Here is a 26,197-nt window from a genome sequence, read left to right on the forward strand (position 1 = left end):
AGAGTTCATACCATACCCCAATATAAGTGATTACTGCTGAAAAATGACCACATTTGTAATAACATGACTCTGGGTACCATACTATGTTGGAACTTTCATGTACCACACAGAGTAGGATATCAAAAAGGATAAGGCCTAGAAGTTCTCAAAAACTAAACTGAGATGGAAAAAAGGGGAGGAAAATACAAGCTCTCATTTGGGACAGAAAAACATTTTAATGAACCATCTCTAGAGCTTTTCTAAAGACTTTCAGGGTTCTCACTTTAGGACCTGATGACAGAAAAAAGTCTGAAGCTGACTTGTTAGAATGTGGGTATTAAAAAAAAAAACGGTTAGATTCTTTCAATTCCCTTTAACACCCCAATTTGCTTAAGGAGTCTATTAGTTAAGCCAAATTCAAGGTGAAACTTGATCCAAACCTCCCCCCCCCACCCCACCCTCAGTTTTTTATTTTAACCAGTATCACTGTTTGAGGCAAGTTGGAGGCGATGCTTCCACTCATGTCTCCAAATATATGTAGCAGGCTTTTCATTTTAATTCTTTTGTACCTAAGAACGTACAGCCACAAAATTCAAAAGGGCTGACGTTTCTTTGGTGACAATTATCAAACACAGTTTAAAACGCAAATAATGGGAACAAATAATTAAACCTTTACTAATCCCCCAAATCACAGTCACGCAACTAGACATGAACCGCAGCTCCCATGAGCAGGATTTACCTGCAGTCTGGTCTGTGCGCTGAGGGAGATTAATGGTCAGTCGACTTGACAGGGTCCTGGGAGCAAGGCAGCATGGTTAGCAAGTGAGAGGAGTGAGTCCATGAAATGATCCTGAAAAGCAGAAATAGGAGTAAACTCTGTCAAGCTTTAACACCTAATGGGTGTTAAAGGAAGGTTTCATGTCAGTTACCTGAAGAAACAACAGGTGCCCAGAATCCCTGTCAAAATAATAAATGGAATGTCTGTGAGCAGCCTGATCCATCGGGGTTGTTCGGAAGATGTGAAGGAAGCCAGGACCAACCCCTCCCCCACCCCTCCCCCACCCCTCCCCCACCCCTCCCCCACCCCTCCCCACCCCCTCCCCCACCCCCCAACCTTGCAATGGCCTTTCACTCCACACAGTCTGCATTCAAATGTACGCCTTTGTTTCAGGGGAGAGCAGGTGAAAGTGCTGCCCTGAGTCATGGCTCATCTGTCACCACCGCTAGGAAAACAACTCACAGAAGCACCGTCCTGGTATGGCGAGAACGGGTCCCTGTTCCCCATTTGACGAAGCAGCAAAAACAAAACCCAAAATGTAGAGTCGCAGGGAAACAGCCCTTGGCTAAAATAATGCGGGTCAGAGAGGCAGACCCGGTGGATGAGATGAAAAGGTTTTCTCCAGCACCTGCTTGGGTCTCACTGCACAAGGCTAGAGGCAGGAAGCCCACCTTTGAGGGAAAGAGGAGGGGGGCTTGGGGTGCCGCCATCTGGCTGTGCTCATTGCCGGACACAAAGCCTTTATTTCCGCCACAGACAGAGCGAGCAGAGCAGTGAGGGGCCACTAGTGACTTTTTTCCTCTTAAAATTTTTATTTGTAATTGTGGTACAACACATGTAACATTTACCATCTGAACCAATTTCAAGTGTACAGACAGTAATGTGAAGCACGTTCACATTGTTACGCAGTCCGTCTCCAGAATGCTTTTCATCTTGCAAAACTAAACCTCCTACATTAAACAACTTCCCACCTCCCCCTCTCCCCCCTCCCCCCAGCCCCTTGTAACAACCATTCTATTTTCTATGAATCTGATAGCTCCAGGCACATTATGGAAGTGGAATCATACAGGATTTGTTGTTTGTGACTGGCATATTTCACTTAGCATAATGTCTTCGAGGCTCATCTGTGTTGCAGCATGCATCAGAATTTCCTCCCTTTTTAAGGCTGAATAATATTCCATTGTATGTGTACACAATTCGTTTATCCACTCATCTGTAAATGGATACCTGGAGACTGCTTTCTACCTCTTGGCCACTGTGAATAATGCTGCTGTGAACACAGGTATACAAATATCTCTTCAATACTCTGCTTTTACTTCCTTTGGGTATATACCCAGAAATGGAATTGCTGGATCATATGGTAATTCTAGTTTTCATTTTTCAAGGAGACACCATACTGTTTCCCATAGCAGCGGCACCATTTTACATTCCCACCAACAGTTCACAGACTTCTAATTTCTTTACATCTTCACCAATACTTGTGATTTTCTATTTGTTTTATATAGTGGCCATCCTACAGTAATGAGATGATATCTTACTGTGGTTTTGATTTGCATTTCCCTAGTGATTAGTGATGTTGAGCATTTTTTCATGGTTTATTAGCCACTTGTATAGCTTCTTTGGAAGGTTCGATGGTGACTTTTAAAGTTCATGAAGCACTAGCACGGGAACTAAGTATGTCCAGAGAGGCCAAAGACACAAGTCTATCTGGGACGATCCACACACACACATTGTAAATTGAAAAAAACATTTTTTAATGTCAAAGATTTCCCACTTAGGCATCAGCAGGAGATCTAACAGCCTTTATAAAGACTGAGGCCAGCATCTAACTAACAAGGTCTGAAATGGTACCTACTACATTACTGACCACACCTTCCCGTGGGCAGCTCTCCCAAACATCTAAAAGGCAGGAGAGCCACTGGTTGAGTGCCACTAAAAAGTGGCCCCCGTGATACCTCTGACACGGGAGCTAGAACACAAGAACCCCACCTTTTGAAATTTCAAAACCTGAGTTGTCTGTCTTTTCTCAGCTACACTCTTTTAACACAGGAACTAAAAGTGGCCAGAGGAGCTCCCAGTTGCCGGGTCTGAGACCTCACACAATAAGCTGATGGGCGTGAGCCTCTGTGTTTGTGTACTTTCATCAAGACCAAGGTCTAGGGATGACCCACAGGTGAAAGTCTCCTGGGCGGCTCTTTGTCAGGCCCTTCTGATCCCAGATCACGTGCCCAAAGACGAGCACACACAGCCCTGGCTTAAGGCCCCCAACCCAGCGGCATAAAGCTGCCGCTGAGAGAGGGTCCCGCTGGGGCAGCCGCTCAAGGACACACAAAGACAGGGGTTCAAAGGTGCAGAATGGCTCAGGGTTGTAAGTTTATGCCCCAGCAGCAGATTGTAACCTCACCTTGTCTTTCTCCTTGTGAAGTTAAATAGCTTAATTTTAAATTTCACGTCCTATTTTAAAACACATAGCCCTGAACCCTGTCCTTTCTGAGGTTGCTGTCCATTAAGGCCTGCAACTTTGGGGCTCACGGAAGCATTTAATAAACACCTGTTGAATTGAATGAAAGCAATTTCACCTGTTAGAAGGTTGATCTGGGCACAAACTAAGAGCAGGAATCATCCCAACAGGATCTGGCTGAAAGACTGATGTATTAATCCATGAGGCGATGTCTCAGTAATTAACACAGTACTGCCTGGAGAAAAGCCGAAAGGCAGATACAACATGCAATGTGACACGTGGACGATGCTGACCAGCTGTTCAACACCCCTAGTCAATCAATCCCACAAAAGGAAAACAGCCTTAAACCGTAGCAAGAAGAATTTATCTAATATTTATGAGGAATTTATTGACAGAGAAGGGTAATCTCTGAGGGAAACTTTAGATCTGTCCCTGAGGAGTTTGGCAAATTGAACTGCTATTTATCTGTCATACTTCAGCTGTGATTTTTTTGTCTGAAAGCAAGAGAATAAACAGGTCAGGTTTTCTGCAACCCTGACTCCCTGAACTTTTACTAAGGGAATTTTATGGTATTCAAGTTAAAAAAAAATTTTATGGATAGAAAGCAGGCTGACAATATCAAAATAACAGATTTCCTGTGAAATTTTTTAAAAAGAAAAGAAATAGCTAAAAGCCCCCAAGAGAAAAAAGCATGCACACTGGTACACTAACCTGCAGTAATACGTATCAGGTACGCTAACGTACAAGGCCCACAGTTGACCCAGAGAAAATTTACGTGCGTTACTCAGGAATAAATGAGAGGGTGCTAAGACTGTGTGGACTTCACAAATATTCTATGCTGTGTATATACTTTTTTTACAATTATTTTTTATTTATTGAATAATTATAATAAAATATTGGCATTTTAAAAAATTGATCACCATCTCCTGAACCTAAAAACAACCCTTGTCTTTTGTTTTCTACATTCCCTTCCAATCCCCAATCTGATGAATGTGCTATGTAGCTTTTTAAGCTAAAATCACAAACAAGAATGGAAGTTTTTTTCCTTTTTTTTTTTAAATTCAAGTCTAGTTGATTTACAATGTTGTGTTAGTTTCAGGTGTACAGCAAAGTGGTTCACATACATATGATTCAGTTATATATATGTATTTATATGTATATATATATATATCTCACATACACATTCTTTTTTAGATTCTTTTCCCTTATTCTTTATTACAAAATATTGAGTATAGTTCCCTGTGCTATACAGTAGGTCCTTGTTATCTATTTTATATATAGTACTGTGTACGTGTTAATCCCAAACTCCTAATTTAAACTTTTTAAAATTGCAATCAATTACCACCCCAGAAATGTCCGGCAATGTGGAGGAATTCCACAAATACGTCATCAGAATCCCAGCAGCCACTGTGACCTACTGAACCTCACAGCAGGAAACTTCTAGGAGGAAATTCAAGATTTACCTTTTCTTCACTTGCCTTGAGCTTGGCCTTGAACTCATGTGTCAGACTGGCAAATTCTCTGCTTCCACATAATATAGAGTTCAGAGCAAAGGAAACTAAAATCCTCCAACTCTGCTTGGTCTCCGCCTGTGCCGGCTGCCCAGATGGAGCAACTACAGGGAAATCAGAGACAACCCGAGCAGGCCAGATGGGGCTGTGCGGAGGGCTGGGGGCTGACTGGTGATGGCAAGCAGAACGGAGGCGTGGGGACATGGAACAAAAGCCAGACTTACGCCTTGGCGAGGCAGTTAAGGGGAGCTCAACAAGATACCAACAAGGCTTCTCATGTAATTTTAGAAAGATTTTTATACTGAAAGAGGAGCCTCATCACTGGACAAGACAAACATTTCAGATAGTGATAAGAGCTGGAAAAAAGATAAGAAAAGGACTAACCATTAATCATAACAGTATCTACTTGGTTCCCTTTACTGAGGGGTGGGAGGCCGAGGGGAGCTTCACTCATTAAGGAGACAAATCTCAGAATCCTTGTCTGGTTTGTGTCACAGAACTTGGGTTTAAGACCTGCTTCCAGCTCTTAAATAACATGTGAGTTTTAGGTCGAACTACTTATGCTTTCTGAATCTCTTTTTCCCCATTTGCAACTTGAGGATAAAAATATCTGTCCTACCTACTTCATGGATAGAGAATCAAGTGTGGAAATATATGTGAAACCACCTAAAAAACTGTGGAACACAAATATACAGTACTATTATTAATTTTTAGTGATAAATTTAACTTGGTGTACTACGATATCAGATCTTATAACAGTCTGCTGTTTCATTTTATTAACTATTAATCAGTACATTAATTATTACATGTTTATTATATAAATTTGGAACTTTCCAAGTTCCATTGTTAGCACTGATTTTGATCAATTCCCCAATAGTTACAGCATATAAAACTATCTAACTTGCCACACATGTGTCAAATGTCAACAGAAACAATGACACAAATCATGTACTTGTATTATTACATGCTAGAAAGTGTAGAAATGTAACCTAAGTGTTCACTGAACAGCTGGCGAATCTCAGCCACGGCGATGTTGGTCCCCAGGGGACATTTGGCAATATCTAGAAACATTTTTGGTTGTCACGCTGGGGCGCTGGCATCGAGCAGGTAGAGTTCAGAGATGCTAAAGATCTTACAACGCACAGGACAGTCCCCACAATAAATAATTACTTGACTCCATACGTCATTAGTGTTGAGGCTGAGAAACCCTGCCTTAAAATGTTACTGCCTGTCTCAGTAAAAACACTAAAATACAAGAACAAATATGCCGGAAAATCTAAAACCAAAGCATTCAAACTCTGTCAAGGACCCAAACTTACTAACAAACTCTGTAAATACAGCCTGAAGCTGCTTCTCCCATCTTGCCTCCAGGAAGCGCACTCCAAATGCACCGATACCCGGACTCGAAGGAGCTCATTTCTAATCATAAGAAAACTTGAACCCAATTTGTATGAAGAGGCAGGAGAAAGGAACATCTGGTCTCCATAGGAATAGTGCTGAGGGAGCGTAACCCTTATAAATAAAGTGGACAGAAAGCGGGCTGCTGCTAAGGGCGTCAAAAGCTAAGTAGCCATTGTGGAGCCCCATTGGGTCTATTTCAATTCAGCAGGATTCCTTCCAAATGCATATTAACAGATGAAAAGACAAACCAATCTGCAGAAGGGATGCCTAACAGGACCTCAGTCGACAAACACGGCTGGTATTCAGCAGGGGAAAAGCAATAAATTCCACAGAGACAATAGCCCAGCTTTCTGCAGAGCACATCACCTCAGTAAGCCAATTTCTCACAAGCAGGGTCTCAGCACTCACACCTGTTTTCATAAAAAAAAAAACTTGAACATCTGCAGCACTGCTTACAGAAGTGTTTGTCCAAGGGTTCATGATGCATTGTTGGCTCATGAAATTCATTTAATGATTTAATACCAGTATTTTCAAAGGAACAGAATAGAATAGGAATGGAGCAGAGACTATAAGAAAATAGAGAATTGTATCCCAATAATGGTAAAAATTGTTCTATGACATTAGAATTTTTTGTGTGCTTGTATGTTTGCCTGTATACTGGGTGGTGAAGTAAAATTTTATCTCCTTGAGTAACGGTCTGAAAAAAGAACTTGAAAACAATGACTTAGAAAACCGCAAGTAGCAGTTTCATCAGAATGGCACATCCATTCTAATAAGGCCCAAGGACAACCCAAGTCTAGAGAGTCTTGAAACATCCAAAGAATCATCACCCAAGGCAAACACTTCAGCTAGAAAGAAGAAGAGCGAGAGAGAAAAGGACTCTCCGTTATTGATGTGCAGTTCTGGGCACCACATGTGACATCCCCACCCTTCTGCAGGCTACAGATTAAGAGGAACTTTCCTTGGACATTCAGACCCTTCCTATGAAAGTTAAAAATGACCCCATAAAGAAGTCAGCCAAAGAACTGTGTCTTGAGGATGTGTGAGATTCTGCGAGATGGAGACAGAAAAGGACATTCCAAGGAACAGAAAATGGCAATCCAAAGACACGGGCGCTCCAGGACCACTTGCTGAATCCGTATGTGACTGGATCGACAAGTGAACTAAGCAGAGAAAGCCCCCAGCTTGCTCAGGAGAGGTGACAAGGGCAGCAGGGGCTGAGCACAAGTGTCAGGGGTAACGTTGAGAGAGACGAGGAGGAAGAGGTAAGAGGGGAAGGAGGGATGAGGGAGAGGAGGCTGGGGGAGACCTTGCCTGTCCCTGCCCATCACCTTCACGCCCTCCCCACTGTCCCCAGGAGCACCACACATGAGCCGTCTCCTAGGGACACTCTGGGACACCATCTGGGAAGGAGTCCACAGTAATCAGTAGCTCGAAGCCCAGCGTGGGAGGCAGCGTTGGCAAAAGAAGAAAATGTCCTTAGTGTTCGCAGAAACTTGGGAACTGATGTGAAATAAGAGTTCCACTCACCAACTCAACTTGAATTTCCGCAGACCCGCCTATACATCCACCCGTGTGCTGGGCACTGGAGAGAAACAAGAGTGATATATGATCTGATCCCTTCCCCAGAGGGGCTTATCAGCTTGTGTAGGAAGGGGGAGCAATGATTAACAGGAAACATTTGCAGAATCAATAAGCGAGTTTACAACAACTTTAACAGCATTGAGTTTATGAGAGACGTGGTGAGACCAACAGTCCCACAAATATTACTGGTATGTTTCTGGAATGTCAGTGAGTTGAGAGGCCCAGCTACCTCTGAGCCATCACAGAAACTGAAAATATTTCAGGGGTTTTTTAAAAATCAACTTTTCAATAAAAATTACAGAACTAACATAGTCTAAAATAAAACCATCCATGTAAAGATAAAACTTTTTTATTTTTCTTTCAAAAATTATCAAAATGCATCTCATCCATTTTCATCCCTGCTCTTTCTAACACAGTAGCACGGAAATTTTTTTTTTTTTTTAAGTATCAAATGTTGGCACTTCCCTGGTGGCACAGTGGTTAAGAATCCGCCTGCCAATGCAAGGAACACAGGTTCGAGCCCTGGTCCGGGAAGACCCACAAGCCGCAGAGCAACTAAGCCCATGCACCACAACTACTGAGCCTGCACTCAAGAGCCACAGCTACCGAGCCCCACGCGCCACAACTACTGAAGCTCGTGTGCTTAGAGCCCATGCTCCGCAACAAGAGAAGCCACCGCAATGAGAAGCCTGCGCACCGCAATGAAGAGTAGCCCCGGCTCGCCGCAACTAGAGAAAGCCCGCGCACAGCAACAAAGACCCAACACAGGCAAAAATTAATTAATTAATTAAATAAAAATAAATTTATTAAAAAAAAATCGCTGCCATTAAAAAAAAATATATATCAAATGTTGAGTCCCACTCTGCATTTTCTCCCAAGTGTACTTCAAGTCTCATCCACAATTTGGCCAACAGCCTGGTCTCTGCAGACCTCATACTGCTTTGGTGACGGCCGGAACCAAAGATGCACAAGATTCAACATGGTCAGCATGACTTTTAAATAACCCTCGTTTGTAACCTGGGATTCAAAATGGTTTGCATGACTTTTAAATAACCTCTCTTTTTTAACTTTTAGGAACATGAGCCATTCCACAACAAGCGAGTTCAGACATGGGTAGGCACCTCCCAAGCTTCACACCAAGAGGAAAACAGAAGACCATGCATCGGAATCCCAGGCTATAACCACATGGCTTCTCACGGGCTCGGAGACCTGTCTGTAAGCACGTGCTTCAGTAACTCAGAAGCAGGCATCGCACTCCTAAACCTCAGTCGTGTTCCGTGAACAAAATATACCGCGGTCACTGCACCAGGTTATTCTTAGCAAAGTATTTCTTCACTGTATACTGTTCCATTTAAGTTAAAAAATGAACAGGCTTAAAGCACACATTTTTCCCCTCATTTAAACAGGGGCTTTCCTCACCCTCATAAATGTGTAACTATTTTCCTTCCATTCGGCTTGTAGCCTGATTGAAGCCTTCATTTCTATAGGTCTACGTCTTAAAGCCACAATATAAGTTGTTCTTGGGCCTGAAGGTAAAATTAAACCAATCACTGCTGAACTTTTCCATAAATCATACATTATTCAAAATAAACCTGATTAGATTTTAGCTAGTAACTTTACAGAAAATTTCAGGGGGGGAAAAAAAAAGAATAGCATTAGTACGTATAGTTTAAATTTCATAATTCACAGGAATTGAAAAGTTTTGATACCTCAAGTAGATGGGCATGCAGAGAGACAGGGAAGGATTTAATATGTCCTGAGATGCTGTGTGCCAGGGCTACCCAGGGCACAAGAACCCCAAGAGCTTAGCTAATCATCCCTGTTTTATAGGAAAGGAAATGTTAGCCTCCAGGGATTAAATAATTTGACCAAGATCCTGAAGGGGCAAAGGTAGAAATCCAACCTGGATTTCTTTAATTTTTAAAAAAATATATGTATTTACATCAATACAATTTTAAATGTTTCTGTGCTTTTTAAACCTGAAAACATCCCGTATCTTTTTTTAAAAAGTACAATCTAACTTTCAGTTTCCTCCTTCAGAAGAATGACTGGGATCCACGCCCCTTTCATAAATACCTTTCCCCGGCGGTATCCATTCCCCAAGCAGCAAAGGCTTCCACAGCTGGGGATGGGAACATGATAAAATGAAAAACTGCAATTTTAAGTTAACTAAGGAGCCGGAAGTTTAAAATGTAGTTATTCTGTTCTGCTGCTTTGCAACAACATTGCACAAATGAGAGCTTTTTTTTCTTGATAGTTTAAGCTACATGGTCATTATTCTAAGTATCAAGACCATAGAATAACCAAGGGGAATCTTCCTGAAGTTTCCATTTCATCTAATGCTAAGTAATTTAAACATTGTTGCCATAATAAAGAAACATAGATCACAAAGTAAAATATAAAATTTACATTTTGAGCTAAAACACAGGCAGTCAATGATACTTAGCATTTACATTAGGTTGCTTTAGCTACCTCATCGGGTATCCTAAGGAGGATATACTTCCATTGAATAATGGGACAAATGTTTCCTGAGCAACTAGTCTGTGCTAGAACTGTTCTGGGCCCTGGGATACAGCAATAAATACACCTTCCCCCCCCAAAAAAAAATTCCTTTCGTGGAGCTTATATTATAGTGGGGAGACTGAACGATAAACCAAGAAGGTAAGTAAATTATATATTAGAAGGCGATTAAGTACTTTAGCAAAAAAATAAAGGGGGAAGGGGGAAATAGGCAATGTCGGGAGAGGGGAGCTATAGGTCTAGAAAGCGGAGCAGAGAAGTCCTCATGACTGGTGACATTTAAGCAAGGACTTGCTGGAGGGGAGAACATGCGGATTCTGGGGAAAGAAAGAGCCTCTGAAGCAGAGGACAGAAGGTACAAATGCCCAGATTGGTGGACAGGCAGGAAGTCAGCTCGGCTAGAGCAGGAGCCTTCGGAGGGGACAAGGAACCAGAGGGCGCAGCCCGAAGGGACACTGTATGGGCTCTGGCTTTCACACTGAGATGGCAAGTCATGATTAGAGGGCTGTGAATAGAGACGGCTCATCATGGGGCATATTTCAAGAGGACCCCTGCAGCTGCCCTGAGGATCTGGACTGCTGGCAGCAAGGGGGAAGCCAGGGCCTGTTGGGCTGGGAGGATAATTCACATGAGAGGTGATGCGGGTGGGGCTCAGGTGGGAGGGTTAGGAGTCTGGAGACAGGTGAAGGGAGAGCCAATGGAGTCTCAGGTGGTTGGGAGTGAGCGGTGACAGGTCAAGGACGACACCACGATCCTCAGACCAAGCCACTGGGAGAATGGGAAGGGCAGAGCAGAGCGGGCTTGGGGGGAGGAGAATGGGGTGGGGTCTGCTTTTGTCAGGTGGGAGATGCCCACTGGACATCAAGGTGGCAACGCTGAGTAGACACTGGGATTCAGGAGCCTAGAGTTCCAGGGAGAGATGGGCCTGAGGTACAAATTTTCTATCACCCACGTGAAGATGGTATTTAAAACATACACTGGATGAGCCCCCCGAGGGAATAAGTAAACAAAGGGAAGAGAAGAGGCCCAAAGAGGCCCGGAAGTGCTCCAACACCAAGAGGCCAAGAAATAAGGAGAAACAGGAAGAGCGGTCGGTCAGTGGATCCAATTAAGAGGAAACCAAGAAAACATGTTGCTGACAAAGCCCACTGAAAAAAGGCTTTTCAGGGAGGAGATCATGGGCAAGGACCAAGTGCTTCTGGTAGTTCATGGAACAAGGACTGAGAACAGAGCCCTGGACTCAGCACCGTGCAGGCTATCGGTGACCTTGACCGGAGCAGAGTCCAGGTGGAGGAGGCTGGGTTGGAGTGAGTCTGAGGTCCATGAAATTGAAGATGGTGAATAGAGATAACTCGTCAAGGAGTTTTACTGTAAAGAAGGGAGAATCAGGCAGTAGGAATGTAAAAGAAGTGTGGGGGGGTGGGGGTGGGGGTGTGTGTGTAAATACGAGAATTTGATGTGGCAGGAGAGAGAGGGGAAATTCTGGTGTTGTCCTTTATTAGCCAAAGGGGAAGGAGGCTTCTCCCCAAGCCTGTTCATGCACCAGAGGGGGAACTGGCCCTAGAGCCACGACGCTCTATTAGAGAAACTTCAGAAAAACACCTGAGAACTAATAATAAACACATGAGGTAAGGCACCAGGACAAAAGGGTATCAACTCTAGTAAGGAACTTTTTGGCAAATTATTTCTCACTGTGCCTTCTTATAATTTCCAGTTTTTTTCCTCTCTAGGTCACATGTAGGGTAGAAAAAGTAAGTCAAGGTTTTTGCTGTGTTCCGGTTACTTCTGGGTTTGGGAGTTGTTTTGTATTTAACTTTTGATTAATTTGTGATCAATTGTCAATGGAATATATATGTATATACATATATGTGACTCTGTGTGTGTGTCTGTGTTCCATGAATGGGGGTACGCTTTTCATGAAGCTCTTTACTCTCTATTACCTTTTGATATCTTGGTTTTTCTTGGCTTATGTCTGTCTGTGAACAATGCTGCCTTTCACTTGTCACTCTACCTTCCAGGAGTGGCTACAGATGACTTGAAAACAAATCTATTTTCATTCTCTCCACTCAGAGTTTCTTTTCATTGGCTTTAAATGGTATGGACGTTTAGCTTTTGTCTTTCCCAGCCCATACACTCCGCATCTCTTTAGCCCTTCACATCTCAGCAATCCTACTCAATTCTGCAACTAGAGATGTGTCAAGGTCAAGTACAAAAACAGGATGGGGATTATAATTTCTTTCCAGTGTTGTCCTAAAGACACCCAGGATTTCTAAACCTTTATTTAAGTTTTAGGAACACCCTGGACCAACTTCATCCCAACACTACCTGCAGCACTTATCACATCCCTTTCCTAGAACAAAATGATTACTTAGTCTATCACTTTATATGTAAAGTTTATTTTTCCAAAAGGGCCTTACATTACCTTGGCACCAAAGCTAAAGTCCATCTGCTGTCTTCTGTTCCCTTCCAGAGCCTCTCTTGTCAGGCACAGAACTAATGAAAACGTCAGTCTTCTATTAGAGTGGGATCATGGGGAAAAAAACCTCTCAATATGAGGCCACAAAGAGGGACAGATTGACAGATGAAGTCTAGCCAAAGCTGCCTTATCATACAGGTTAACACATGGGCACCTAACTCTCTCTCTGGCAATAGTCAATGGGAATGATGACCATCGACTGAGTGTACAGCTTTGAACTTCATTAGGATCCAAGAAAAACAAAAGTCTTTGTCTTGTCTCTGACTAGAGCTTTAGGCCTGTCTGGTTTGGTAAGTAAGTATGTAAGTCAATGAAAGAAAGGAAGGAAGGAAGGAAGGGAGGGAGAGAGAGAGGGAGGGAGGGACAGAGGAAAACGGGTACGTATGTGTCAATTTATATCAGAGGGGCTTCCCTGGTGGCGCAGTGGTTGAGAGTCCGCCTGCCGATGCAGGGGACGCGGGTTCGTGCCCCAGTCCGGGAAGATCCCACATGCCGCGGAGCGGCTAGGCCCGTGAGCCATGGCCACTGAGCCTGCGCGTCCAGAGCCTGTGCTCCGCAACGGGAGAGGCCACAACAGTGAGAGGTCCGCGTATCACCAAAAAAAAAAAAAAAAAAAAGATAAATCAGAATGAGCCAAAGTATTCCCAATTAAAGAGACAGGTAGTGTAGGGAAAGACCAACAAGATAACTGGTATCACATCCCAGCCCAGCAGCCAACCATCTTGGTAACTTTGGACATGCCATTTCATTTCTGTAGGTTTTCAGTTTTCCCATTTTAAAGATTGCCTAAGGTCCCTTTTCAACTCTACAATACTACAGACTATAAATAGCTGACAATAGAGTGTACGATGTATTCCTGGGATACTGACATTAACACCTCCTAGCATTTGGGAGTCCATCTGAGATAGAACTGAAAAATCAAAAGACACTCAACCCACCATTACTAAAATTCAAACTGTTATAAACACAATGTTTAGAACCTTTCTGTGTCAACAGCCAGAAATTCAGGTTTATCAACTACTATTATTTCTTTTCCCTGTCTCTAATATTATTGCTATTTATTTTGAGTCCATACCTTTATTTTTTTTTTTAGTTTCTCCAGTAAAACCATTTTATCTTGTCCTTATCTAAGGAACACAATTTCAAATGACAAATGCAAATTATTATTTATTTATTTATACTTATTATTACTCCCCTTTTAAGGGATCTCAGTAATGGGGTTTATTATCTTTATGTAAGTGAGTCTTACAAAGTGGGCTAAACCTGAAGGCACAGACAGACACAGAAAGGGGCCCCGTTAGGTATTTAAGGAGTGTGAGCTTTTCCCTCTAGGCTTCTCTCCGTGTTGTTTCCACATTCATTCGAGAGCTGTTGAACAGGAAGAGGTCGCAGGGACCCTACTCTAACTTTATACTTCTGGAAAAGGGAATATGGCTCTTCTCGAACACAGTCTTGGACCACCAAGACAGAATCATCTGCTCTACTTAGTGGTTAAGTGAAGGACCACTTCAGAAGGATAATCTCTTGGCAAGGAGCCCAGCCCTTATCTCGCACTTCTGGGCCTCCTAGATCAGGCCTGGGGTAAGAAGAAGGCTTTGCAAGTCACTCCCTCTGCACTAAAGTATTGAAAGAAAGGTGTTATCTACTTGCATTCAAAACACCATGTCAGTATGGAGTGGAGTCAGAAGGTTCTTCAACAGACTTCAGTTTCTGTCTACAAGCTCTGGTGAAAATCAAAGTGGCTGACATGTGTTAATGCGACTACACAAGAAGACAGGTGGGGCTTGCTCTGTCCCTGCTCTACGTGGCTGCCGGCTCTGTCACAGCAGCAATTTCTACTTTCAAAGGAAGAGCAAGAAATAAAACACTACCAGCATTTCTATTAATTCTAACCTACCTGGACAGCACTCACATTCCTCCATCCCTAAAATACATTTCTGTAAAGGAAGACACACACTGAAGAGGCACACACATCACCCACCTTAAAATAACTCATAACCTCATTCAGCTGAAAGTAAGTACAAAACTTAGAATCCCTAAGTATGACGGAGGGCCACAGTGAAACGCTGAGACGTGTTAGGGAAAACTCTAGCAGCTGTTCTTCAGTACACTTACTTTCCAGAAATTCTATAAATAATCTTCCAAGTTACAATGACTGCAAGAAAGCTTCCTATTTCTGTCTCTCCACCTACCAATTTTCCGAGAATTACATGCTTGGCCAAATTAACATAAAGCTGAGGGAAGTGCTCTGCCGGGGCCGGGTCCCTCAGTCCTTGCTGATAAACTCAGCGCTCAGACAGACGCCTAATGAATGAGCCGCCCCTGAGGGGTTATAACATGAATCAATCATCCTACTTAAATAAAGTGCTCCCTGCCGCCGCCACCCCCCCCCCCGCCACACACACACACACACACACACACACACACACACACACACACACACACACACACACACACGACGAAGGATTCCCTTTCTTTCTCAGAAAGTTGGAGACAAAAGTTAAGGATAAACGTGAATAAAGAGTGAACATCAAATTACAAGCCAAAACTCTTAAACCAAGGAGCTCACTCAGCTCAAAAGTAAGGCCTGAGCAAGTTACATAATGAGCAGGAAACTATAAAATATAATCTCTGCACACATTTTCATTTCCCTTCGTGCCCTGAAAGAATTAACTGGGAAAGATAAGGTCATGGTCATCAGTGCTTTCACGTGGTCAGACTGAGAAATAGCACTTTCCTGAGATAGCAGGAAAAATAAATCCATACAACATATACCATCAGCTTTGGGAGAGAGTTAATTAGTTAAAACGGGATGGGCAGCTGTGATAAAGCACTAATAGGTGTGTGAAAGCATACAGACACTCAACGTGAAAGGGACTGTTCCCTCATGCACACCAACGTGGGCAGCCCAAGTACAAAATAATGGAAAACAAAATTCAGCACATAACGACGTTACCAAAAGGAACATTTCAAGAAACACAGATATCTCACATATAACATGAAGTCTCAACTGCAAAAGGGGGAAAATAAACTTTTATACCCTTACCTTTGCCAGAACTTTGGACGTAGCCAGTTCTTCTCAGGCTCTTTTAATTAGTCCACCAAGTTTCCCAGAGTCAAGGTCTATATACACATCCCTGGACTCCCTCTTCTTCCTGCCCATGGTAAGGCAGGAAACAACGTCTAACACTTCAAATGCTCGGCCGTTAAGAGCTAAAAACAGATCCTGTGCAATGCTGGATATATTTTTGTCTGCTAGCTACACACCCTCATCATGTTCAATTTTTTCCATTGGTGGAGGAGTATGATGCAGACTTAACCAGAAAGTGGTTTTCCATGGGCTGCCGGCAGCGATTAGGCAGGACAGCCTGCCGTCAGGGCCTCGGCTCGCCCATGACTGCGCTGCTGTTGGCCTCACATTCCAGAATTACCACCAAAGTTCCATAGGAACGCGCCTCCAGAGTTTGCTGAATAAAGGTTTACTCACTTGAAGGGAACCTCAGCTGTTTTTTTAAGCCTTTTCAGCAGGAAGAATACACACCTACCATCCTTGTGTTTCCAGCGGTAGTAAACATTCTGTCTCCAAAACCACAGCTGGAATGTGATGGTCATAAAAACCCTGCCTCAAGAGCAGCCCTTCAGAATAATTTTGTGATTTGCAAAATAGCGGGTGTATACTTAACTCTGTGTGCCTTGCTGGAGTTACTTCGTTTTTCAGTGAAGTAGCAGTGCCCTACAGTGCCCTATGCTGGAAGGCCCTGTTATCTCAAAGGGTCACTATTTTCTCAAAAATTAACACGGAATTGTTAAAAAAAAAAAAAAAAAAGGGATAGACCAGAGGTTTAAGGGTTAAGTCTTGCTGTACCTTTTGATGAAAGACCTTCCATTTAAAGTATGCCCAAAAGATAAAGCAACATTTTCAGATCATTTTATATTAGTTACTGGGGATGGAGGGGTTGCCAAATGGGAAAACAAGGTTACATCTGTGGAGCAGATTTTCAATTTTAATTTGTTTCAATTTTTGAAATCATAGTCCATAGAAGAAAACAGTTTAAGCAGAAGTTTCCAAGTTATCCTGGACAAACACATGGCAAGAGTTTTTTAAGAAAATAACTTTTCATTAAAAAATGTGAATGGCTCTATACATGCAACAGACAAGATTCTTACATAATATTAAAGACAAGATTCTAGTTTAGACATATAAGCTTTTAATTCCTTATCTTGCATGAAAAATGAATACATATGTACACATGCATAATCTATACATACAGGTACACACATGTGCAAACAGAATGTTGTTTCCATCTAGTTTCCATGTAGTTAATACATGCTTGAAAATACACTTTCTAATCTTAGTTGACAAATAATAAGGGCCATTACCTAAGATCATCAGCCCAATAGTTATAAAAAGTATTCTAACCTCCACAGAAACTTAAATTAGTGAACATAGAACCAAGGAATTTTTAGTGCTGGTGGAGAAAAACTGAAAAATTCCTTGCTCCAAGCCCCTCAGTTAGCAAATCAGAAACGAGGCTTTAAGTGACATGCCCAAGGTCAGCAGCAGGCAGCAGATTCAGGACCTGCCACCCAAGTAGCCACAACCCCTGGGACTGAAGTCAGAAGGTTGCCAGGGAAGCCAAGTCACATAACAGAAAACATGGGAATTCCCAAAATGTTAATTTGACGTGTGTCTGTATTTAAAAATTCTCTGGGTAAATACAGAAGAAGCAAGGATGCTGTTTAAGTCACTTAGCTCCTATTCTTTTAGATCCAGCACCATCATTTCTGTTACCAAAAAAATTAAGTAAAAGAAAATATCAGCCAGCATAAAACAAGCATATGTCTTCCAAACAACCTCAAGACAGAAGAACAGCCCCTTGATGTGAAGGAGAAGAGGGGAATTATGTCAGAAAGAAGAAGGAAGTTTTAAAGAGATATGTTTCTGAGGGTGGAAAAAGTATCAGAAGAACAATTAATTGCGTGGAAACACTTGCACATCCCTATTATTCTTAAGACAATTCTGACCTTTTGATACATTTTACACGTAGATTGCTCTAAGCCAGAACTACCCAGAAGACTGACTTATCTCTGACATTCCTCAGACACTTCCAATGGGTTTGCATTGCCTGGCTCCATTTTTTATCACTGAGGTCACCCAAATAACTTTAGTTCTACAAATTTATAGAGTCACTTGGGGTTTCAAACTATGTCAGATTTTTCAAGTTCTTTAGACTTTGTCCAACTACAGCAAAATACTCTCAATTTAGTACTCCATCCTAAAATTACAAAACCCAGCATATTTCCACATCATAAAACCTAGTCTTTATCTCTCTAATGCCTCACTCTGACATAATAATATAACTGGACATATGCATTATCAGGCATCTAAAACTGAATTCCTTGGCAAAGATCTCTGAGCATTATGTAAATTACTACTTAAGAAGTATTCTGTCCTCAAACACACCATGCAAAATGACACATGTAAAAGCAAATACAGCAAAATGTTAACAATTACAGAATTCACGTGGTGGGTTTATTGTTCACTATACAATTCTTTGGACTTTTCTGTATTTTTGCAAATTTTCTTAATAAAAGATTGGGGGGGAGATTGGGATTGACATATATATACTAACATGTACAAAATAGATAACTAATAAGAAGCTGCTGTATAAAAAAAGTTTTGCAGGGCAGAAATTGAGACACAGATGTAGAGAACAAACGTATGGACACCAAGGGGGGAAAGCGGCGGCAGGTGGGGATGGTGGTGTGATGAATTGGGAGATTGGGATTGACATGGATACACTGGTGTGGATAAAATGGATGACTAATAAGAACCTGCTGTATAAAACAGTAAATAAAAGAAAAAAAAGATACATGCACCCCAATGTTCATTGCAGCACTATTTACAGTAGCTAAGTCATGGAAACAACCTAAATGTCCATCAACAGATGAATGGATGAAGAAGATGTGGTCCATTTATACAAGGGAATATTACTCAGCCGTAAAAAAGAATGAAATAACACCATCTGCAGCAACATGGATGGACCTAGAGATTACCAGACTAGGTGAAGTAAGTCAGACAGACAAAGACAAATATCCTATGATATCCCTCATATGTGGAATCTGATTTTTTAAAATGATACAAATGAACTTATTTACAAAACAGAAACAGACTTGCAGATATCAAAAACAAACTTATGGTTACCAAAGGGGAAACATGGGGCAGGGGGAGGGATAAATCAGGAGCTTGGAATGAACATACACACACTACTATATATAAGACAGATAACCGACAAGGACCTACATAGCACAGGGAACTCTACTCAATATTCTGTGATAACCTATATGACAAAAGAATCTAAAAAAGACTGAATATATGTATATGTATAACTGAACAACTATACTCCAATAAAATTTAAAAGAAAAAGAGTGAAGCCATATATAGCTGAGACCACTCCTTTTTTGTTTATTTATGTGTTTGTTTGTTTATTTATTTATTTTTGGCTGCATTGGGTCTTCTTTGCTGCGCGCAGGCTTTCTCTAGTTGTGGAGAGCAGGGGCTACTCTTCGTGGTGGTGTGCAGGCTTCTCACTGCAGTGTCTTCTCTTGTTGTGGAGCATGGGCTCTAGGCACGCGGGCTCAGTAGTTGTGGTGCACGGGGCTTAGTTGCTCCACAGCATGTGGGATCTTCCCGGACCAGGGCTCTAACCCATGTCCCCTGCATTGGCAGGTGGATTCTTAACCACTGCACCACCAGTGAAGTCCCAAGCATCATTCTTTTTTTTTTTTTTTCCTGTACGCGTGCCTCTCACTGCTGTGGCCTCTCCCGTCATGGAGCACAGGCTCCGTACACGCAGGCTCAGCAGCCATGGCTCACGGGCCCAGCCGCTCCGCGGCATGTGGGATCCTCCCAGACCGGGGAACGAACCCGTGTCCCCTGCATCGGCAGGCGGACTCTCAACCACTGCGCCACCAGGGAAGCCCCCAAGCGTCATTCTTTACTGACAATCTACAGTCAATTCTAAGGGCTTCATCTGGATATATATATAGATACACACACACATATATGTAAAATATAATAGTAATAATAAATAAAGGCTAAAAACATAAATTACTTTTACCCAAACAGCATTCCAAAAGATCAAATAATCTCTCACAAATATAAACATCCACCTTTGAGGAAGTTACACAAATGAGTGAAAAACTCCACAACACGCTCATGTGCTGAAAGAGCTTTTAGTTTGCTGCTGATGGAAAAGCAATACTTCAAATAACGTGGGCTGAAAAAAACACGGAACTTGAGTAATGTCATTGCAAAAATGTCCTAGATGAAGGCAATACCAGAAGAAAATGAAACCTGCAAAATATTCATGTGAAAACCCTAAAATCCGAAGAAATATTACTTGGGGAGGTGACTTTTCTCCCCACTTCATCAAAAGGCACAAATCTAGTTGTGTCTAGGCACAAGTCTGTTTCTAAAACCAAATGCTTCTGAATTAGACCAGAGACAAGTGAAAGCATGCATGGTTGGCCTTCATATCCAAACTGCCGTGAAGGTTTCACCTCCCATGTGTGACACTGAAAACCCACACAAATGTACAACTGACACGTGCAATTCATTTGCTACCCAGTCATTGTTCCCTGGGAGCCAGCAAAACAGCTCAGGGCCCAGCCATTAGAGTCCCTCTGCCCTGACCTCAGACCCCACTGTGTGATACTGGACACATCACTTAACTTAGCTTCTCAATCTACAAAATGGGGATAATATTACCTACCTCACAGAGCTGCTGTAAGGATTAAGTAAAATAATACACATTGATTGTTTAACACAGTGCCTGTCTGAGAATGCAAACTCCATAAAGCAGAGATCTTGTTAAAAGTGCCTACTGTTACGTCTAGTCCTTTAAAATGTGACTGGCACATGATGAATACCCAATACGTATCCACTGAGTCAGTGAATGAATGAGTGGGAGATGACAGTGATGATGGTAGTGGGGCTGAACATGCAAAGAAAAGAGCATCTGGGAATTCCCTGGTGGCCCAGTGATTAGGACACTGTGCTTTCACTGCCGAGGGCCCAGGTTCAATCCCTGGTCGGGGAACTAAGATCCTGCAAGCCGCACAAAGCAGCCAAATAAATAAATAATTTAAATAAAATTATTAAAAAGAAAAGAGAATGTGGTGCAATCTATGTCTTTGTGTCAGAAGCCTCTAAAACCCCTTTATTTAAAATAAGCCACCCACAAGTTCTCAATGCCCACTGAGCACAACTTTCAGAGTTTCCACTTGAAATTCCCCAGTGGTTCTCCTGTAGCGTTTCCCGTTCCAGGATGCTTCGGCCTCAAGAAGATGCCTGAGCGGCCCACGGCCGTGCATCTTTAAAATCAGTTGACTTTAAGATCATTCAAAATGTAATGCTAGCATGGTACACACTGCTTTAAAACCACAGCTTCACAAATGTTGATTAAGAGGAAAATAGAGGGCTTCCCTGGTGGCACAGTGGTTGAGAATCTGCCTGCTAATGCAGGGGACACGGGTTCGAGCCCTGGTCTGGGAGGATCCCACATGCGGTGCAGCAACGAGGCCTGTGAGCCACAACTACTGAGCCTGCGCGTCTGGAGCCTATGCTCCGCAACAAGAGAGGCCGCGATAGTGAGAGGCCCGTGCACCGCGATGAAGAGTGGCCCCTGCTCGCCACAACTAGAGAAAGCCCTCGCACAGAAACGAAGACCCAACACAGCAAAAATTAATTAATTAATAAACTCCTACCCCCAACATCTTCTAAATAAATAAAAAGAAGAAAACAGAGCGCCCCCATAGAATCAATGGAACACTTAGTATTTATTAAGTGAGAACAAAATAAAGACCAAAATGAATTTTTAACTTTTTAAAAGCAAACTGGAGGTGCCTACAAAATTAATAGTCAATTTTGAGATGCTTCAAAATGCAATACTGGGGGGTGGGAGGGAGGTCCAAGAGGGAGGGGATATAGGGACAGAAAAATATATATCCAATACTAGCATGGTATGTATTGCTTTAAAACCACGACGAATCTAAATTTCATAATACAATCTTTTTCTAAGCATTTTAAAGGCATCAAATGTGCAAAAGAAATTTTTTAATGGAGACAATTATCATGAAAATGAGAGATTTTATGGTGTAAATGTTTATAAAGTCCAAGTGGTACCTTACATTCCATAACAAGCTAGCTCTGATAATTTAACCAAATGACCAGTTAATTACTTTTGTAAGAATGAGCAAATATTAAGTGATGTAAAAATTAAGATTTAAAACAAATTCTTAAAAAAAGTTTTCCTTTAAAAGGCCTTTTTCTGTAATTCCTTGTATCAAATGCTAAATTTCGAAATTAAATAGAATGCTTTATAACAAGGAACAGGTAAAAGTTTTATATAAATGACAAAATCTGTATTAATAATCATGCTACCAAAAATAAAACTACAAAATGAGTTTCAGCTAAGGTAAAATAAAAAAATTTAGCAGAAAAAAATCATTTAGGAATGATGCTTGCAAAATCCTGGCTTATAAATATTAACCACTAGACACATCTGTTTACATTTTTGAAGGGTTATCTCAGAATGTTTAAGAAAGTACAAGTAATCTGCCCAGAACTAAATGTAATTAAGGAGCGTTATAGTCTGCCTCTCACTCCACTCACAATATTTTCTCTTTAGGGACTGAAGTGAAACTGTTTTAGCTGAAAGGTTCCTAATCAGTTTAATTCAGAGAATAACTGAATCTGAGTTTTTGAAGAGACTGTGCAGGTCATCTATCGAGCCTGGTCTTGCTTCTAATTTGAGGACCGCCTCCAGTATCCTGACAGATGGGCCCATCTCTTCTCCCTAAATACATGGAGTGATGGGAAGTTCACAGCTCTCTCCATTAGGGAGCACATTCCACTGTGAAGTAACCAACTGATAGAGGAGACCTCCTTCCCCGGCCTTTAGATCAGCCATCCTAAAAATTCCACTAATTAAGTTCAGTCTTTCTGTCATTATCCACACACCCCCTACATCCCTCTTCCACCCAATCACCCTACAAAACAACGGAAGTCAATGTTCACGGTTCTTCCCTGCTCTCTCCATCCCTTTTAGTTTATCTTCACCATGAAGCCAGAACCACCTTGTAAAACAGAACAAACAGACAACACCAGATTATGTTTTTCACTAAAAATTAAATGCACATGGTAGAGAGTCCTAAGGCTTCAGTCTTGTGCCTGCGGGAGCCCAGAGCACAGCTCCCTTGGTCACCCCACTCAGGATAAACGAGGCCACAGGCCCTCTTTGGTGCCACAAAGTCTAGGGAACATTGGTGCTCCAGTGGAGAAGGCAGAAAGGAACCTACTTCCGGAGTCCCCATGAGTGTGCAAATTACAGACTGTTGCCAGCCCACCGAGCAGGAGACCCAACAATTGATCTTAAGGAAGGCAAGGGAGTTTGCTGCTGAAAGAGAAGAAATGGCCTAAAATAAAAGCAAAAGAATGGTGTCTGAACACAGAAGGAAAATTTTACTGTCCAGAGGAGGGATCAGTCTCATAGCTCCTGGGCTGTTTAAAATGTATGAACCAAGCAGGCCTGGGTGCTGCGTGCTTAAGAAACAGAAACCATTTGTTTGCAAATGAAACGCGTACACGTATTCTTCAGCACACACCAAAATGCTCTGTTCTGTTTTTTTTTTTAAATATGAAACTCTACAGAAATACCTTTCGTTTTTCCACTACTGATACAGAAGTAGACTGAACCTTTTCACTTTTCTCCTAATTCTACCAGAAGTAAAACAGCTTAAGTAAATGCAAAAATCATTTCATTTCCAGTGTCAATCATGGCGACTGACACTCAGCGTCGGGGAGACTGCGTGCGCGGTGCGAACGGTGGCAAAGCGGCTCACGACGACCCGGCCCAAAGGGCTGCCTGCCCCCCCCCCACCGCCCCCGGGAATGCAGGACCCTGGGGATGCTGCCAGCTGAACCACCTTCTTAAGAAACACTGAAACTGCTACTTTTAGGTAAACTTTTCCATTTTTAAAGGTAGGCAACTAACTTAAATATCCTGAAAACACTTGTCAGGGACATATTTTGCAAACCCATCAAAGCTTATCCACAGCCCAGAACCAGCCAGAAGCCATCCAGTTTGCAGCCTCGGCTGTAAATGATACACCACAAACAGGAAAATTTCAAATCCTGAAAAACATTTTCAAAGAAAACAATCAGCAGTCCCAGCTCCCTGTCTGGGGGAGGCCAAATCCTGGGTCTCCATCCATCTCTGCACAACCAGCTTGGCCAAGACACCCAGACGGGCAGGCCTGATTTTGCAGGGGCCACATATACAGAGGGGGCCTCATAAACGACCATACAGGCCACGGCACCCACCTTCCTGGTGAGTGGAGGAATCCTTTCTACGGAACTCTTGATCTGCAGCCAACGAGCCTCGGGACACCACATCTGCCCGGAAGTTCATTACCACGCAGGGTCACCCCTCTCACTTTCCCACAGTTGCTAAGAAAGCCCTTCCTTACATGAAACCCAAAGTGGCTTCCTCCTGCTGCTACTCACCGGTCCTAGTGGTTCCTCAGAAGCTGATCAAGTGCGCCCCATTGGCCCTGCTTACGAGTGACCCTTGACCCTTGACCCATTGGCCCTTACGAGTGAAGGGTGGGTAGCACGTTCCCTACTAAGTGTACTACTTTCGACACTAAGTATTCTCTTCTCTTCATCACGAGCAGTAGGACGCTGTTTCCAAACATTTCTAACCATGATCACTCTCCTCTGGTTATCAATAGCCTTGGCAAGGAAGAGCATTACCTATATTTTAATATTTTATATTTGATTCTCAGAGCAATCCTCTTTGATCTGTATTATTATCACTACTTGGCAGGTGAAGAAACTAAGTCAAGTAATTTGCTGAAGGCCACAAAACTACTGGGTTGGCCAAAAAGTTCATTCATAACATCCTTTCCATACGATGTTACAGAAAAACCTGAACGGGCTGTTTGGCCAACCCAACAGTACAACTGAAAAACTCAGAGTCTGTCTGGTACCAAAGAGACAACAGCATTGCTATACTTATGGAAAATGGCATATCTATAATGCTTTCTCGTTACAACTTATTAAAATGATAAATAATTATAAGCTAGTCTATCCTTTCCGGTGATCTCAGGAATGGACTGCTGTTTTCATCCACATTAATGCAAAAACAAATTCTCCAAGTGGGTCACCACTTGATAAACAGCATCTAAATACATTATCTTAAAAACCTAGTTAATGTTTTCATATATAAAAATCCAAGTATATACTAAATAAAATAGAAATTCACATAACATGTGTATGAACATACTTAATCACACTCAATGAGAAAAATGCTTTTCTTACTCCTGTTTTACAGAAGAAGAAACTGAGCCAGGAAATGTCAGAGACAGGAGTCAAAGAACACAGGCAGTCCCACTCTCCAAAAATCTAGACTTCAGATGTTTCAAACAGGTGTCTTCCAGTCATGGTTTTTGAACTTCATGGAAACATAAATGAAACATCTCTCCAAGGCTAACTGGATATTCCTTCTGAATGTTCTAATGTAGATGACATAAAGGGCAGTCAACACATAGGTTACCAATGACCATCAAGATGTGTAACTTTAATGTGTGCTATATTTACAAATAAACCCAGAAGTGTTAGAAAACATCCTGTTTACGGGGAACGTAATGTTAAACATGATAATTCTATGAGGGAACAATTCACATTTTTAAAACAGTAACTAGGCAAATTGAGTCTTCAAAATCGCCTCCAGAGCGAACAAATTTCTCACCACGTGACACTGACAACTTACACAGTGAGCTTCACTTAGCTGCCGAACTCATTACATGTTTGGTCAAACAATATCTGTGGTGCACCAGACACTGTTCTGGCCGTGGTGCCACGTGAGGAACAAGACGGACATGGGCCCTGAGCTCTTGGAACTTCTGCTCCAGTGACAGTGGCCTGGACAACAAGCCAATAAATAAGTATAGGAAGGAGAAAACTGTCAGGTAGGGACAAGCACTTTTCAGAGAACTAAGAGTGATGTCTGTGGGTGGGAATGTAAACTGGTGCAGCCACTGTGGAGCACAGTATGGAGGCTCATTAAAAAACTGAAAACAGAGCTATCATATGATCCAGCAACCCCATCCCGGGCATGTATCCAAAAAAGATGCAAACTCTAATTTGAATAGATCCATGCACCCTAATGTTCATAGCAGTACTATTTATTTACAATAGCCATGACATGGAAATAACCTAAGTACCCATCGACAGATGAATGGATAAAGAAGACATGGGGTGTGTGTGTGTGTACATACACACACACAGACACAGACACACACACAAAGTGGAATATTACTCAGCCATAAAAAAGAATAAAACAATGCCATCTGCAGCAACATGAATGGACCTAGAGACGATCATATTAAGTGATGTCAGAGAAAGATAAATCTCATATGAC

At 42.2% G+C, this 26,197-nt stretch overlaps 1 protein-coding gene across 8 annotated transcripts in view; it reads right to left on the minus strand.

Moving 5' to 3' along the window:
- TIAM2 (TIAM Rac1 associated GEF 2) overlaps nucleotides 1-26,197 on the minus strand; it is a 231,900-nt gene that overhangs the window by 111,061 nt on the left and 94,642 nt on the right. For 4 of the 8 annotated variants that reach the window (XM_067701695.1, XM_067701698.1, XM_067701694.1 and 1 more), the window contains one exon: nucleotides 719-829. The gene's annotated coding sequence lies outside the window, so the exon portion shown is untranslated. Of the gene's footprint in view, nucleotides 1-718; nucleotides 830-7,660; nucleotides 7,716-15,756; nucleotides 16,275-26,197 lie in introns of those variants that run through there. The other 4 variants (XM_067701701.1, XM_067701693.1, XM_067701696.1 and 1 more) reach the window with 3 other exon arrangements.

This window comes from Pseudorca crassidens, chromosome 13 (assembly GCF_039906515.1).
Source record: "Pseudorca crassidens isolate mPseCra1 chromosome 13, mPseCra1.hap1, whole genome shotgun sequence".
Classification (NCBI taxonomy): domain Eukaryota; kingdom Metazoa; phylum Chordata; class Mammalia; order Artiodactyla; family Delphinidae; genus Pseudorca; species Pseudorca crassidens.